The 18,153-nt window shown below is 48.5% G+C and overlaps 1 protein-coding gene across 1 annotated transcript in view; it reads left to right on the plus strand.

Annotated features, from left to right (window-relative positions):
• The window catches only part of RTN4IP1 (reticulon 4 interacting protein 1), a 270,285-nt gene that overhangs the window by 5,874 nt on the left and 246,258 nt on the right, over window positions 1–18,153 (plus strand). The gene's annotated exons all lie outside the window — the stretch shown is intronic.

Raw genomic sequence — 18,153 nt, forward strand, 5'->3', positions numbered from 1 at the left:
TGTGTTTGATTAAACAGACTAAACATTTGCTCCATGTGTCATAAGACTCTTTCCCATATATAGGGTACACATGATCCCTGATTTGCCTCTCAGTTTACTAATAGCATTGCCATGAGGGCAGGGGCAGGAGTGTTTCTAAGTTCATGTTTAAACACGTACTTTCAATAAATATATTACTAAAGCATGATGTGGTAACGCAGTGTTATTTACAGACAGTAAATTTCCAAGAAATCGCTAAAAACCTTTCCACTACCGTACAGCTTTACTGATAACACTATATAGTGTATTAACAATAATCAGAGAAAATTGGGTTTCAGAAAACATATCTATCATTTGCACACCACCAAGTAAAGTGTTCTGATTTGTTTTTCGTCCTATTAAAATATATTGTTCATAACATAGAAGTACAAAAAATGGTCTTTCACAGCTACTGAAATATATTTTGAAATGTTTGTACATTTGACTTATTAGCTATTGAAATGTGTGTTTAGAAAATACTGATATCCTACAGCCTTTCATTTCACACTTCATGTAGCAGTTCAGGCAGCTCACCTTAAAAAATCCTGGAACTCTGGAGTCAGAAAAGAAAAAGTAATTGTACACTGACTTCTGACCTCTGTCTCTGAACATAGAGCAAATGTCACAAGATAGAAACAAGATTTAAAGGCATCTTTATTGCTCCTTCATTTTCTGACTGAACAGAACACCTATTCTACGTCAATTCACCATAACAGGTGAGTAGGCCCTAGATATAGCTTGACCTGATAAAATCTGACTTGCCGTATCGATTTTTCAAGGCCTGTGAAGGTAAAGGGAAAACATGACTAGGCTTTTCTGCATGCGCCATGTATTTACCATTTGCTTGATGGAGATTTTGAGAAGGAATTAGCTGATGAATATTTCAGGCAGCAGAAGGAAGAGAAATGCATTCTAGCGTAATTAATTGTCAAAGGAAAAAACATAGGTGTGAAAAAGTATAATGGGTGCAGTAATCACCTCTACCCTTGATATTTGTTTTCCCTATTGGTATTTGTTTTCAGCAATGAACACCAGGGTTCTTTGTTAACAATATTGTTTATGCTATGACTGTTAGAACTATAAACAATGAAAGGGGTGGTTAAATGAATTATATACTTTTTTACTAAAGGGCAAGTTATTTAATAAACTTGACCAGTGTTTACATTACACACTTCTTCAGTTACAATGTTTACATTATACTCCGACTAGAACTAGGATAACAACTCTTCTTTTACATAAATGAAAACCATTTCCATAGCTAGAGCATATAATAATCATGCAACATTAGACAAGTTTACAAAAAAGAAAACAAAAATGACTAACATGACAATAAGTGGTGCATTGATAGACACGCAAAAGGAAATAAATTGTATTGTAAACCAGTCGCAATGATTTCATTCAAGGGATTAGTTCATAACAGCTCAAAAGAGGTTGAAACCCTTTCAGTGTTCAACATCTGGGTAAAAACATCATCTAATATGGAAAGGATTATCGTTCATATAATTTCTTCAAACATTCCATATTGGTGAACACTATTAATGAATTCTTAGAAGGTTCCCGCCAACGCGTTTTGAACCGCAATTGACTGAGGGTTCTCTTCAGGGCTGCGGGCTGGTGAACGCTTGTGTGCATCTTATTTCTTCAAAGCTTGGAAGCAGGAAAGCTTCTTGGCAGCTTAATTCAGCAATTTGGTCGAGGTTAACACACATTAACTGCATAGGTATGTGTGAGCAATTTTAGAATCCATGCCTGTAGCCATGGCCCTCCAAGGTCGTGGCAAGTGGAGTCACAGCACCCACCTCCCCACAAGGCTGCTGGACCTCAACGAGTTCCTGAGATGCTGCTCTCAGGTAGTCCCCTAGTCTCACCGTTCTCCCGCTCTGATCCATGCCATCATCGGCTCCGTCCTGCTCGCCATCCGTATATCCTCCTCCAACCTTCTTCAGGCTTCTTGTTGTCCCAGGGTCATATCTGCCCACCCGATACCTTTCTCCTCTGTGTATATGACTGTTAGAACAGCATTTCTTTAGAGACAGTCATATCTCTTTGACACATCGTTAATAGCATTCTTGTAGCAAGTGCACCTTTTGTGCGTGACCCCCACTGATTTTTCAACTTTTTATAGACCCTGTTTTTTCCGTGTGCCCTGTGATCCTGCCATTCAGAGTCACAGTATGTGTGCTGCGTCCACAAAACTATACTGTAAGATTGGCTACACCAACTTGGTTTATTGGTTTAACTTTGAAGTACGGCCATGGTACATTGCAGTAGAAATTTCAACTGTTGCATGGGTACTCAGACCAGCAACATATATGTCTAGAATGTAATGCACCTGAAAACACCATTTTGCTGTGACTAGACTACAGTTAAAAGCAATTAAATTTCACATGATAAAGTGCTTAGCCATGTTGGACAAAATACTTTTACATATTATCTAAGTCACCCCTAAGTTTGCCTTGCATATGTCAGGGCTGGTTATTTAAAATATAAAAGTGGGGCATGGTAGATAGAAAGAAAATGTATGTCACATGTTGAACAGTTGCAAAAAGCTATTTGTCAGTGTGTAGGCAAAGCTACATTAGCTTCATTTTCAGTGAGCAGTGTTAATCGTGAATTAAAGCCTTATTCTTATAATCTTTCCTGGGAAACTACAAGCACTTGACTATTTTCATACTTCCTCCTTTTGCATTGCTGAATTTGTTAATGTTTGTACGTACTCTATATTTTAGTTTCAATGTATTGTTGCTCTCCTTAATTCTGTCTTCAAATATGAAAATAGTAAAACACGTTGGACTTGAAAGATGTGCTTGTATTTGTCTCTCTCAATCAAGCAGTCATATAAATAGAGCTAATAGTGTACTCAAAAACACCAAAAAATTAATTATAAATGTAAAAACTTTCTTGACAACAAGTTGTATTTTAAAGCTTTCCAGCAACAACCTGAATTGAGCTGGAACAACCCATTTGACTTGGCGTGGCCCAAGGAGTACATATATAACTCTGTCTTTTTGTTGCCAGAATTGTCTTGCGTATTAAGATGAATTGGATTTCTTTTAGGTTCAGTTGCTTCGGGAAGGTTTTGAGGTACATGTACCTTTGCCCTCTTCGAATCAATTGTTTCCTTGAATTAACTAATGAGAGGGCCTCTATTGTATTTCTATATCTCAAACAATATGAAAAGAGCCTCCATTTATTAGTTTAGACAGGAGTTTGGGAAAAACGACAGATGAGGTATTTAATTGCAATCTTTCCCTCTATGTTCTATGATTGTCTGGGTTTTCCAATGTTATTCCTAAAATAGCCATTCTCTAGTTCTCCATTGGGCTTTTTTAAGGTAGACCTCCAATTTTCCAGTATCTGTTTTCAGAATAGTTCCATGCTCGGTGTTGATACTTTATTTAGCCTATTTAATGTTGTTCAGTAGTTGACTGAGGCTTAGCTAGTCATAAATGATCTTCGTGCCCCTTCTCTTCCCATTGATATCCACTATAGCATCTAAAAGTGTTTTAAAAGTGATGGAGGCTCATTCTTTCTCATTTCCAGATTGACATCTGCTACAACATAGCTTTTTGTTGTTTATTTTAAATCGATTTGACAATAAAATTAATTGCGTGCGGTCATTGCTGCCCGCCCCTCACATAATTTCTTGGTCACACACATTTACGTTCTATAGAAAGATCTTTTCTGTTAAGCATGTTAATTTTTTTAAATTGCTAGATATCCTCCTTTTACTCCAGTTAATTCTATTTATTTGTCTATCAGTGGCACATTGGTTACTAAGCACCTTGTACTGGTATTTCTGCTTACTATTTGACTGTTGCCTTCTCCATTATTTTGGACCATAGCTTTGAGTATATATGTAGAGTATGTCTTTATATGATCACAGTTCCAATAGTCCAATATATATGAATGCTGTGAGTAATAGCTGTGTTTGAACAAGCGTGACTTGGGAAAGTAATGAACAGCCATTTCTGTTTTTATGACAAAAGCGTGGTACTCTCTCATTGTACGTGACAGTCTCTAAGACCACTGAAGGTGCTCCCAATCTAAATCAGAGATTTCAACAGTCTAGCTCTGCTAATAGTGATTGTACACACAATGTACCCCTAACAATAGTAATGGTGATTTCTGACTCCCCATGAGATGGCATGAGTGGCTGCAGATTGTATTTTATATTATCATGGCACTGTAAAATATTTTATACATAACTTTTTCAACCCTTTTGCGATACCAGTTGATTCATTTTTGCCTCGGGAATTCTTCCAGGACCAATTTCAACTTCCCATTATTCTCCTATTCTTCTGAACATATAAGTTAAAGATGTTGCAGTGATCTGAGAAAAATATTATCTGCCCTCTCATATGTAATTGTCCAATTTGAATTACCCCACTCTCACTTATCCAGTATTGACAAGTCACTTTTCTGCTGCTTAAATTAATCTCTGGATTTTTCTATACTAGGTAAGGGCCCCCTCTTTATAATATTGTAGAAGATTTTTCTGAAGGGCATACAACACTGAGAAGGCAATCCATTTACTACAGTGAGTTCTCTGAATAAGAACTATTCCAGAGGGACATTACCTAATATATCTTTTTCTTTTTTGATCCAATTGAGGATATCATTGTGTAGTTACTGTTAAGCAATCTGCCTGCCTGCCCGATTCAATGTATTTATACTAAGTTCTCTTATTTAGTAAGCCAAAGCCCTCTGTCTTAGCCAGCATTTGCAGCTATTAATAGAGAGCCATTGCCCTTGTTAAATAGTTCTTGGAAGATCTTTTCTTACAGAACAAAGCGAATTCTATTGTTAATAACATTCATGGTCTCCTGAATAAAAGGTTTAGTCCTGCTCCGCTGTATTATTAAGAATCTTTTTTATTTCTTTTTGTACCTAATGCCCAGTTACTCACCGGTAATCTTCATTACTCCAAGTCCCGGTCTTCCCATTCCATTCCTGAGGAGTAGCTTCTTCGTAAGGAATGGGACAGGAAGATGGGCGAGGAGGTAATAGGCACATTACACATATCATATGACAGACAGTACAGTGTATCTTTTTCCTCACCTACTGGTGTAGAGAGTCGCTAAAACTCACTGACTCTTCAGGCAAGTGAGAAAGGAGAAGAATGAACTATTGGAACAATAAGAAAACTGTGAGCCTGTCCTTGTGCAGCTATTTTGGATTAATGCGTTACAGTACGACTATACTTGTGTATCAACAATAAGAGGTGGTGGTTCGGCACTGCACACTATGTATCCGCAAGTAATTGCACAATGGGGGGAGCGTCATGTCCATGGATTGGGTAGCATGTCAGTGGCCTATGGCGTGGGTCTGGTGCATGCACATTGTCTCATTCAGGCGGACCCAGCATTACCTTCGGGATCTCTAAGGAGTGTGGCGGACAATTCATCCCACTCTGCCGCAATCTGGCATTTCCTCAGGCCTCGCGCTTCCTCACAGTGGAACACAACAGATTCCACCGTGCCTATCATAGGAACATGCTCCACCAACACTCAACGCTAGGCAGTGCTGAAAATTTCCAACACATTACCCTTCAGGCTATTAGCAAGGCTAGATCGATGAAATGTTCAATGCCTCCCCCTCCCCAGCATTGTCTGGTCAGTCCAGTGTGCAACCAGCCAAGCGGTCCAAGTCTTGACAGCCAGTAGCGTCCGCAATAGCCAAGCAGATCCCTGACCAGAATGTACAGGCCAGTGAGCAGTCCCAAAACATATGAATCACGTAAGCCATAGAAGCAGAGCTACTGGGGAATGCAGGTGACACAGTTGGATATATTGGCAGGTGAAAGATATGCTCATTAAGCTGTAACACATTAAACTGTATACACTTAAAGCTTGTGTTGCTTGTGACCTTGCAGGGGTAGGCAACTGCACTACTCCATTCTTTCTGAGATAGTGGATGACCTAAGTCGTGTTCTCATGCCTGCTTAAGCGATTATATGGGGTCCTGATTTGTGTGCAAGATCAGTCGTCGCCAGCTGCCCATTGTGTAAAGGGTTTGCATCATGGGGTGGGTTGCTGTCTCTCAGTCAGTTGCACCCCATAGTTGCTCCACTGGCACTAGCAATTGACTATGTACTAAACATTGCCCCACTGGCAGGCCCTTCGACTCAGCAACACAGTACAAGGTGTAGTAATGAGCACAAAATGCATTGTGAATTTCCGATTGGGTATAAACAATGGAATCAGCTGACGGTTATTGATGGCTGTTATTGGCACTGGGTTAGTGTCTTGGTGCAGTAGCCATACTAATAAGTGGCCCGGCTTGTACCCTTCTGCATGGGTCTTGGCTTGGTATGCCATGTAATCAACACAGCGCAGAGTCGAGCAGTTGCCAGAGCTTTGCAGACAGCCTTAGTCTCAAGGCTGCGTAGAGAATTCTCAACCTGATCCAGCTTGGGACTAAACATTAACCGTGCCCCATTAATAGCATAAATGCAGTAGCCTCGTACTACCGATTTCAACGCATCTTATTCCATTAAGCGTGACGTGTCGGTATTGCTATTTTCATTGAAGTAATTACTGAAGGTTTTGCGGGTTGCGAAACACGGGTCTTGCAGGGCTGTCTGCTGCAAGTGCCACGTAGGGACTAGTCGCACGGGCTGGCCCCACACGAATCACATCAGTAAGGGTATGGTCAGACGGTGTCTTTCCCAGTCATTTCACGTTACTAGGAAGTGTGCAGTAGTGGGGCAGAGGATTCAGTCCAGTCTTACCTGTAAGTCATGTGTTGGCGAGTAAAATGAGTATTCTCGGCTTGTTGGGTGCAAGACACGCCACTGTCTGCCAGAGACCATTGGGTGTGCCATTGTGAAAAATATGCTGCAAGGTGCACTATGGGGGAGTGATGCAGCGTGGGGTGCAATCTGACTAGTGTGGGGTCCAGCACACAATTGAAACCTCTCCCATGACCCAAGGTATGTGAGACCAGCGCAATAGGAGTGTAGATAGGTGTGCCAAAAATGGCTTCTGAGACGCTCTGGGGGAAAAGACAGTGTCCCACAGCACCGCCTTGCCACCTAAATACCCTCCACAAACACATAAGGCCTTTCCTGATCAATTTCCAAAGCTAGGCAGTGGAAGGGTACCGTCTGGTGAATCCAAATAAGTGTGTGTGTCCCTCGTGAACCCTGAGTAGGTAGTCCCACAGCACTGGTCACTCCAGCGTTTCTTGAGTCTGAGTTCTCCCCTGGCTAAGTGTGTCTCCTGTAAGAGTGCCACGTGGGTGCCCCTGCATTTAGGATATTGGTGCATTAAGTGGCGTTTCTTGGCCATGTCTATGCCGTGAAAATTCCATGTTATGATAGACCATTTTATCTGTGGTGCAGTGCATAGAAAAAGGAATTGTGGCGGAGAACGGTCTAGTGCCCCAAGAGACACCAGACTAATAGTTCGCCTTTAGGTAAGTTGCATCATATAGTAGGTTTCAGGATCAATAAGAAAAACAACACGAACAATCCAACTCCCATCCCCAGGTTGGTAGAGCAACATCTGACTTTTCAAACAGTTAACATGTATCGCAAGAGTTGCGGGTGCTGAGTCATGATGAGTGTGGGCCTCCGGAACCTCAGCGGGTGAGAGCAGAGAGTGTACCGTGGGGAATAGCTGGTGATTCTGAAACACCAGGCCTGCAGCAGAGCCCACGGTATTCCCAGGAGGGGCCGCACTGGTAAATGCACCGGGGGAGGAAAGAAGCCTACTGCCGCTGTGCCCATGTCAGCACAGATGAGACACGACAGAATCATGGCCTTGGCGGCAGCGACCAGTATCTGTGACCTAGGAGACTCCCAGCCTAGTGAAGACTTGAAGGCGGCCTCTTCCAACCAAGGTTCACAGACCTATCGAGCAAGTGGGGCATCGAATCTGCTACCTATCGTCACGCCACAAACAGCAGAAGACATCATATGAGGCCCCAGATTTCCGTATGGAGCAAGCTGCACGGTAACTTGAGCAAGAGTTTGATGGAATCACCCCTAGCATAGCATTGTAACTTGGAGCTCGTGCTGAGGACGCCTTCTACATGTGAAGGGGCCTGAACCTATGCTATTCCATAAAAACACTTGTTATCATGTCCTAACTTGGCACCGGTCCCCCAGAGACCAGGGGGCCAGAATGCAGGCGATTGTACTTTTACTATTGCACTAGATCTCCATACGGGGTTCCTCGAGTTGAGCACATCACCAGTAATCCGATGACTTGTAGCGGCATTTCTCTACCCAGTCTCAGGTGTTGATATGCTCCATGGAGACTTAAGAGTTTTGGTGGGCGAAAACATTGAGCTTTGCCAGAAACAGCACGGCGTACGCCAGGCTGGCATTGTGTAGCTTTTTCTTAACCCTGCAAAGGATACCTGCTTACGTTGACTGGCAATGAGTAGTCTGGGAAGGTGTAAATCCGTACATTCACATACGTGAGGGAGCCCTGGTGTCTTGTTGGCTAGAGGATTGCGTCCTCGTCCCTATAGTTTAGGAGTATGGCCACCACTGGACATGGGGGGGGTGCCTGGCGGTGGATGCAGAGCAGGCACTATGTGCACCCTCTCCACCGTGAATAGTGGGGAGAGACATATGGGCGCAATGTGAGCCGACAGCAAACCTCAAAGAATTCTGTAGGGTCTTCTTCCTTCGCACCCTTGGGGAAGCTGACTATCCTCAAGTTGCTGCTGCGCGAACGGCCCTGGCATCTTCCTCCCTGCCCTCCAGAAAGCAGATTTTTTTTCAGTGAGTTCAGCAACTCTGTTAGTGAGGTCCGCGGCCTGGGGCTGTAGGGTGTGTATGGCTGGTTGCATCTGTGCTATTCTGTCGGAGAGCTTGCACTGATCATCTCGTAGCAGCTCTAGTTCGGTTGCTACCGTGTCCATCTTTTCTCCCAGGTCTTGTCGGGTGGCTGCGATGGCTGCTAAGATCATGTGCAACTTCACCTCCGTAGGGCCGAGCATGCCAACTGCGAGTCCGCCTGAGCCCGTAAGCTGGGGGTGGGTGGGCAATCCCAGGTCCCTGGCACACCCTCTGGGCATGGGCGCTGCGGCAGAGGCCTGTCCATCCCCACTACTTGCCATCTGTGGTGTTCCGTAGAGGACTGTAGGTGGTCGATAGGATGTTCCCAGCAGGTTGGGCTATGACCATCTCCGTTATGGTTCTAAAAGGGGGACCCACGGTCCCACTAAGCTGACGCATATCTGTGACCGGCCTGGGAAGGCACCTGCAGTCCCCAGGAGCAGTGACTGAGGCCAAATGGGTAATAGGGCACAGGAATCCCAGGTGCCAGACAGTCTTAGAAAAGCGGTCGAGTGGTAGCGCCTCTGGAGACCTGTCTTTCCCTCAGGTTTTGGCTGTGTCCTAGCGCTCCCTAGTCCCAACGCAGATTGCTCCTATGGCCTCGTAGCCGCTAGGATCAGAGGCTGCTGCTTGCAGTTTTTCCCCCTTGTAATGATCCCAGCACCGCCCTCGCGGTGCTGGTGTGATTCGGAAGTGACAACCTGTAACATCCTATGGCCAGGCGTGGCCAGAGGCTGTATAACAAATTTATTTATTTTATTTATTTAATGGTTTTATAAAGCGCGTAGTAACTCAAAAGAGCATCCCAGCGCTGACCTGATTCTCCAAGGGTTTCAGCCGTCTGATGAAATTATGTCTGCGGGAAAAGGAGGGTCTTTAGAGTTTTTCTGAACTGGAGGTAATTCGGTTCTGTCCTGATTTTTCGTGGAAGATGGTTCCAATGTTTGGCCGTGTGAACCGAGAAGCGACGGCCACCGGTCTTGGCTTTTCTGACTCTGGGAACTATGATAAGATTTTCTACGCTAGACCGGAGGTCTCTCTCAGCTTTGTATGGGATTAGGAGTTCTTTGAGAAGGGGGGGGCCGTTATTGTTGAGGGTTTTATGGGCCAGACAGAGGTCCTTGAAGACGACCCTTTCTCTGACTGGGAGCCAGTGGAGGGATTTAAGAGCCGGCCTGGCGGAAGATCTTCCAGGAGTGCCCGTGAGTAGGCGGGCGGCGGCGTTTTGGACTTTTTGCAGCGAGTTCAGGGTGGCTTCAGGGGCTCCTAGGTAGATGGCATTACAGTAGTCTAATCTTGCCAGGATTAGACCCTGAATGAGGAGCCTCCTTGCGGTATCGGGGAGCAGGGGAAAGATCTTCCTGCAGGCTCTGAGTAGCCCAAAACATGTCCCTGCCGTTCTTTTAGCCTGAGTATTAAAGCTCATGTCCTTCTCAATCCACACACCAAGGCTCTTGATCTCTTCCTTGGGTGCGGGAGGGTCACCGAGACAGCTGGGCCAGAGGTGAGAAGGTAGCGAGGGCTCCTTGTGGCCCATCAAGAGGATCTCAGTCTTGGACCCATTCAGTTTCAGTGAGGAGAGATTCATCCATCTGTGGACTTCAGAGAGGCAGCTGTGGAGATCGGATGGGGCGTGGTGGGGGTGTGAAAGGGTTACGACCAACTGAGTGTCGTCGGCGTAGTTGATAACTGACACGCCGAACGTGCTGACCCTCTTCTCCAGTGGGACCATGTACACGTTGAATAACGTAGGGCTGAGGGAAGAGCCCTGTGGTACTCCACACCGGAGGGGGATGGTGGATGAACAACTGTCGTTTTCCCGCACCTGGAAGGAGCGTCCTGATAAGAAGGATTCTAGCCATTTCAAGGCCGTACCCTTTAGTCCGATCTCCCCCAGTCGGTGGATTAGGGTGGGATGGTCTACAGTGTCGAAGGCCGCACTGAGATCCAGGAGGATTACTGCCACCGATCCTCCTGTGTCCAGAATGCTTCTGGCCTTCTCCACCGCTGCCAGGAGGGCGATGTCCGTGCCATGCCCTCCGAGAGAGAGGAGTTGATCAGGGCCGTGAGGACCGCATGGGATCTTTTGCCTGCACCAATCTGTGTCTCCTTTCTTCCATGCTGCGACGCTGAGGCTGCCTCATCCATGAGGCCTGTTACACTGGCAATGCAGGTTGAGCCTCCCATAACCCCACCGCCTCTACCAGGGACTTCAGGCAAGAAAGGCCCCAATTGTCCCGCAGTCTACGCTGACCTCACCTTCAGCCTTCTTGCTGGGTGGCAGCCCGCTTTGAGCCTCGGCGTAGTCTTCGCTGCGTGGTGTGCCGATCCTGGTTCCTGTGCGGCTGCAGCCCCCCCACGCATGAGGTGCTCCACCGCCACTAGGCTGAGTCAGACCCTGCTGCGGGCGTCGGAAGTCCTGCCTGCAGCCGGCACGGAAGAAAAACAGCGCTCTGGAGCAGCCCTGTCCTCCACCCACCTTGTGTTCTCGCGCTTGGCTAAGCGCCTAAGCCGGCCCTCATCCTGGGCCCCGACTGCCTGCCGCTCCACTTTTGCTCTGCTCTCCTTAACTGGGGGGGAAAAAAAACCACAGAAACAGAAAATTGTTCATGACTAAAATATACCACAGGTAACGAAAGGGAAAAAAATACATTTTGGAAATCACTGACTTTGGCGTGACTATAACCCTGAGTGAGATCTGCTGGTTCACGCCACCACAAGACTCCGTGGACCCAATATCACAGCGCATACCACAAAGCAATGGCTGCTACAAGACCCATCTATTCTCCTGCTGGTAAGCCGACGACGATGGGCAACAATGCTGGTAATGTGGCTCCCCTACTGAGACCTCCACCTGCCCAGGACACTCCTCAACATGCTCAAGTCAGCACGCTGCCTCCCTTCAGCGAACTTGCAGATCCTGCCACTGCTTTGCCCCGCTGGAAGACCTGGATTGGAAGGCTGGACAACGACTTTGTTGCGATTTGGGCGACTGATGGTGCCGTGAAGAGGTCCCTTCTGCTCCACTAGGCAGGTGAGGAGATCTACAAGCTCTTTGCTCACCTACCCAATACAGGATCTGCAAACTACTATAACGCAGCGGTTATGGCACTGAACGCACATTTCGACCCGCAACTAAACCCAGACTATGAGCGCTTTAAGTGGCTTTATCCCCAGGCGTAACACGACCATGAACATTCGCAGGTTGTTTCGATTGCTAGGGGACCCGCTGGTGGACGCCCCGTGCCCGGTTGTCCTATCAGTGGATTTAGAGAAGGCTTTTGATAGCCTGGAATGGGACTACCTTTGTACTGTGCTACGGAGGTTCGGCCTCGGGGAGGGCTTCATCAGGTGGACCAGGGTTCTGTACGCCTCGGCGTCAGCCAGGGTTCGGGCGGGGCCGCTGATTTCCTCGCAATATCCGGTGGAGCGAGGCACGAGGCAGGGGTGTTCGCTATCCCCACTGCTCTTTGCGCTGGCGGTGGAACCTCTTGCGCTGCATCTCCGGTCGGGAGCCCATTACACGGGCCTGTGGACTCCTTCGGGCCCGCACTACATTTCATTGTATGCAGACGACCTGTTGCTCTTCCTAGAAGACCCGCTCGCTGCCCTACATGGGGCTGCGACGGCGCTCACGGAGTTTGGGGAGGTCTCGGGCCTCCGAGTGAATTGGGCTAAGACCTGTCTTTTCCCGGTCCGCAGGGGCACCCCCACCCCTGCTCTAGGTAGGGAGATTAGATGGGAACCCGAATGCTTTAAGTATCTAGGGGTGTATGTCTACCATGAACCTTCTGACCTCCTGGATGGGAACATTACCCGGGGCATTCGAGCACTTCGAGGCAGTATGAGCTTTTGGGCCACGCTACCGCTCTCGGTGGCAGGGCGGATCGCCTTGCTTAAAATGGTGGCGCTTCCCCGGTTGTTATATTATTTTCGGACACTACCGCTCTGGGTCCCACCGGCCACGTTTCGCCTATTACGATCAATGATAGTCGGATTCCTCTGGGGCTCGGGCCGCCGGCGGGTGGCCCTCAAGACCCTGATGAGGCCGAAGGAGGAGGGTGGGCTTGCGGTGCCGGACTTTGAAAAGTATTATTTAGCGGCGCAGCTCCAGGCCTTCACCCAGGAGATCGCCCGGGAGTTCCGGGGCCCAGAAGACAGGAGGGGAACGGGCATGGCCAGGCATGTTCTCTCCTTCATAGCGATGAGACAACGGTTGACCTTGCAGGACTTGTCACAGGAGGAGCGGACCGTTCGCCTGTGCTGGAACCAAGCTCATGCCCGGGGCCACCTGAGGACACCGTATGCGCCTGAAATACCTCTGGGGATGCTAACGGCTTTGCCCCATGGGGGCGATTGGTCACGGTTGGCGACCTGGGAGGACGCCGGTCTACAGATAGTCGGTGATCTATACGAGGACGGGACGCTCTTGCCCTTCCAGGAGCTCATTGATCGCTTCGGGATTCCCCGCGGCGACTTTCTGCTGCACTCGGCCCTTGTTCGAGCGATCCAGGCGCACTGGGGATGCGGGCAGGAGGAACCCCCCTTATCCCCGGTATGCCAATACGTGATGATGTCTGCGGGCACGGTAAAAGCGGTCACTTGCCTTTACGGCAGGCTGATCAATGAGGGGCTGGCTCCCCTCACCACCTTGAGAAACCGCTGGGAAGAGGACATTGGCAAGGAGATCCCGGAGACGACCTGGTCCCAGCTGGTGCGGCGAGCCTGGAAGGGCACACGCCACGCCCGCTTTCAATTGGTCCACTACTACGTGCTCCACAGAGCATATTTGACCCCGGTGAAAATCAGGCGATATTTTGCTACAACTTCGGCGGCATGCCCCAGGTGCCCGGCCCAGGAGGCGGACCTTCTCCACATGCTATGGGCCTGCCCGGGATTGACATCCTATTGGGTAGAAGTGGGGAAGACCCTGGAGGAGACGACGGGGAGATCCTTATCGTTTGACGCGGTGGTGGGTCTCCTGCACTGGTTCCCTCATACCCCAAAGAATAAAATATCTAGCAAGTTTATCGATCTGGAGTTGCTCCTTGCTAAACGGGAGGTGACCAGGAACTGGAAGGCACGAGCTGGTCCGACGGGAGGCCGGTGGCACAGCGAACTTTTGAAGTGGGCGGCGGGGGAGAGCACGCTAAGATACCAGCTAGCTTGGAGGCAGGGTAATGAGAAGGCACAGGAGGCAGCGCTGGAATGGGAGATGTTAGTGCAGGCCCTTAGGGACTATTGCGCCCCCAGCGACTCTGAGCGTGAGGAAGCGGCTCGCCCCGAGTCCCGATAGACAATTGCACTTTTCAGCTTTGTTGCTCTCCCCATGGGTCCTTTAGTAGATCCTGTTGCGGTTGTTGCCGTGCGCTGATGGCGGGGGTGGGTGGGTTTTCCTGGGTTTGTAGTGTGTTCAGGGTGGGGTGTTCTTTTTGGGTTTATAGGCTTGTTTGGAAAAATCGGGAGATGATGGACAGTGGGTCATCCAGGCCAGCTTCGACATCCTTCTGAGCCCCCACTGAATTCCGCCGCCCGACCCCAGGGTTGTGGGCTAACTGGCTGTGTAAGCGACTCATGGTGGGGGGACGGAGGGGTATGTCTCATTGATCTGGCTTGACATATAATGCTGACCGATTATGTAACGATTTACTGATTCCTGCAATAAAAATAATTTAAAAAAAAAAAAAAAAAAAAATTAGCGCTTTAAGCTCCGACAAGCCCACCAACAGGAAGGGGAGTCCATTGATACCTTCTATGTGCGCCTGGGAGAGCTAGCTACTACATGTACGGCGGACCATCAACCGAAGGAGGTGAGGGCGCAGATCATCCAGGGCTTCAGAAATAAAATGAGAAAATGATATCCTCACTCGGGCCCGCTCTCACAACCTATCCTCCGCCAGGGCCACGGAATTGGACCTAACCATTACGCAGCAGCCGGAGAGGAATCCAACAGTGAACATAGAGCGTGCTGACGCAGTTCGTGCCCGGGGAAGAGGGAATAGATCGCGACCACCGGCCCCTCCATCATCTGGGTCCACCTGTGGGTATTGCGGCCGAGAAGAACATCCCCTTCAAGAATGACTGGCACAAGGTCAAACATGCTCCAAGTGTGGCACTCTAAACCACTTCGCTAGTGCCTGCAGAGGTGCTCGTGGTAGACGTCCACCGTCGAGATCAGTAAGACAACTGTCCCTGGAAGATCCATAGCCCCAAGATACCGCTCTGTCATCGAGTCTCCTCCCCAGATGATGAGGAGGAAGTAGTACTCATCTCATTAACAGGCAATCTCAAAAACAGTAGACAACCACAACCTACATGCATAGTCGAGGTCGCGTGCTCCAGCATCAAAGCCCTTATCGACACCGGAGCCTCAGTAAATGTAATGAGGGTCCAACAGTGTCAACGTCTCCAACCACGTCCACCTCTGTCCCCATCTAATACTAGGATCTTCACTTACGGAAGCAAGACACCATTGTCGTTCAAAGGGAAGGTGACCATTTAAATAAAAGTGGAAGGCCAGGAAGTCATAACCACCTTTGCCATCGTCGACAGGGAAGCTGATACCCTTGTCGGAAGCCACACCAGAAAGTACTTGGGCATATTGGTTTTCACACTCACAGAAAAGTCTCTCCAAACAGATGAGATTTTAAGCCAGTTCCCTCACCTCTTCACGGGCCTCGGGTGTCTTAAAATCTTCTCCCATCAAAGTGCACATCAAGAAGTCCATAAAGCTGCTGGCCCTTTGGCACTGGTGCGTACCTTTCCACTTAAGAACCTTGGTTGAGCAAGAACTCTGCTAGCTAGAATCACAGGGTGTGATTGAAAGAGTCTTGGGGACAACGCCATGGGTGTACCCCATGGTGATCCCCGAAAAGCCGAAGCAACCAGACATGCGCCTCCCCAACCAAGCCATCAAGTGGGAGAGGATTATTTCGCCCACAGTGGATGATTCATTGCTCTCCTTAATGGCTCAAAGTGGTTCTCCAAGTTAGATCTCAACGCGGGGTACCACCAACTGATGTTGGCAGAGGAGAGCTGCTACATAACCAACTTCTTGACGCACCTGGGACTACGCAGGTACAAACGACTAAACTTTGGAATCTTCTCAGCAGCAGAGGTGTTCCAGGACGCCATTCAAGAAACTCTGTCTGGCTAACAAGGTGTGATGAATGTAAGCGATTATATCTTAATTTATTCAACCACTGCTGAAGAACATCACCGGCACCTCCGAGCGGCTATCCGACCATGGAGTTACACTCCATAAAGAGAAGTGCTCTTTCTTCCAGAACTCAATCGATTTATTTGGTTATGTATTTAACCAAGACGGTGTTTAAGTAGACCCTCGCAAGTTCCACGCCATCAAGTAGGCACAGACACCTAACATGGGTCAGAAGTGCCCAGCTTCCTAGGAATGTTCACGTACTGTCGCCGGTTCATCCCGAACCTGGCAACCATGGCCGAGCCTCTATGATCCTTGACTAAGAAAATGTCGCCCAGGAAGTGGGGCCACAGCGGAGAGGAAGCCTTCCAGAGCATTAAGGAAGCTCTGCTCAGCAAAATCACAATGTCCTATTTCGACGCTGAGCTGCATGGTGGGCGTGGGTGCAGTGATCACCCAAGAAGTAGAACCGGGCAAGTGGCACGCCTTTCATTTGCCAGTTAATCCCTCACGCCAATGGAGGTCTGACACTCCCACATAGATTGAGAGGCGCTAGCCATCAAGTGGGCATGCGGTCACTTCCACCTCTACATCAGCAGACAACCAATCCTAGTGGTTACCGACCACCAACCACTCGTCCCCTTTTTTCGAGCCACAGCGCCACACCCTCCGCCACAGATTGAAAGATGGGCGATCCAACCACAACATTGCCAGATGGAGGTAGTTTACCAGCAAGAATCTAAAAACCCTGCTGATTTTCTCTCCCGTCACCTGTCAGTCCCAGTGGACAAAAACCAGGATGACACAAACACCACGAAGGAGTATTTAAGGCTGGTGTCTCATGGAGAATGACCCCAGGCGCTCACTGTCGAAGAAATCAGCGAGGCCACAACGGCTGATCCGGTCATGACAAAATTCATGGAGGCCCTTCAGCAAGGCTCGTGGCAGAATTTTCTAAGAGATGCCAATAATTGGTATGACCCGGACAAAGAATGCCTCGGTAAGATATGGAGGGTGCGTGATGACTTGGGTGCCACAGCAGATGCACTAATATTGCGCAGAGTGTACACCATAATTTCTAAGAGTTTCCAGTTCCATGTGACAACCGTAGCCCACTGAGGCCACCCAGGTACTCTCGGAATGAAATCTCGGATGAGGGAGAAAGTCTGGTTCCCAGGGCTGGAAGCTGCAGTAGATAACTTTGTACGACTGTGTCCATCATGCCAATTCACAAACACTTAAGAGGCCACAGCCCAATCATCACGGAGGAACCGTGCACAGTCTGAAATAAGCCTCGATTTCGGGAGTATTCCAAGCAGACAGATCACCTCGGTGATAAACGATAGCAACTTAAAATACCCCATAGTCGAGGTAATAGTCACAGCCTTCTCCAATGTTGCCCCGATGCTTGAGAAGACCTTCTCCCTACTGGGGCTCCCCCAAGAGGTAAAAACGGACAATGGGCCACCATTTCAAGGAGCTGACTTCAAAGATCTGCTCACAACTTTCAGCATCAAGCACTGCCATGTCACACCACAGTGGCTGCAAGCTAATGGCGAGGCAGAACGCTTTATGCTTACATTAAACAAAGCTCTTCAGATCGCAGTAGCCAAAGGCAATAACCCTGAACATAGCTTGCACCACTTCCTGCGCGAGTACTGGGGACCACCCCACTGCACCACCTAGTGGTCCCCTTGGTCCCTGATGCTGAATGGACATCGGCGAGACACTAACCCTGTCTCCAGCCAGTGGACACCAACCACATACGACCCAGCTGACGCCTAAGCCAGGCGCACTCGAATCAATGAATGTGCCAACCCGAAGAGGCGTGCTAAACCTCGACTTCTCCTGCCAGGGGACCTTGTGTTAGTGAAAGATCGACGGCCGGGATGGAAGTTCCGGACGCCTTTTGAACCGGTTACATGGACAGTCTCCCACTCGAGTGGCACCATGATCAACTCCAAAAGAGGGCATGAGGTCGTCACAAGGAATGTATCATGGTTCCAAAGGGTGGATCGCCCCAGCCAAGAAGCTACCCAGTCAGAAGACGAAGATGCCGCTTGGGAAGACTAGGGGCCACAGCTTGACCCAAGAGGCCCCTCGACCCACCCCATAACTGAACCACAGAGTACCACTGAAAGCACTGAAACAGAACTCCAACGTTAGCCAAGGTCTGGAGAGG

The sequence above is a fragment of the Triturus cristatus genome, chromosome 6 (assembly GCF_964204655.1).
Source record: "Triturus cristatus chromosome 6, aTriCri1.1, whole genome shotgun sequence".
NCBI lineage: Eukaryota > Metazoa > Chordata > Amphibia > Caudata > Salamandridae > Triturus > Triturus cristatus.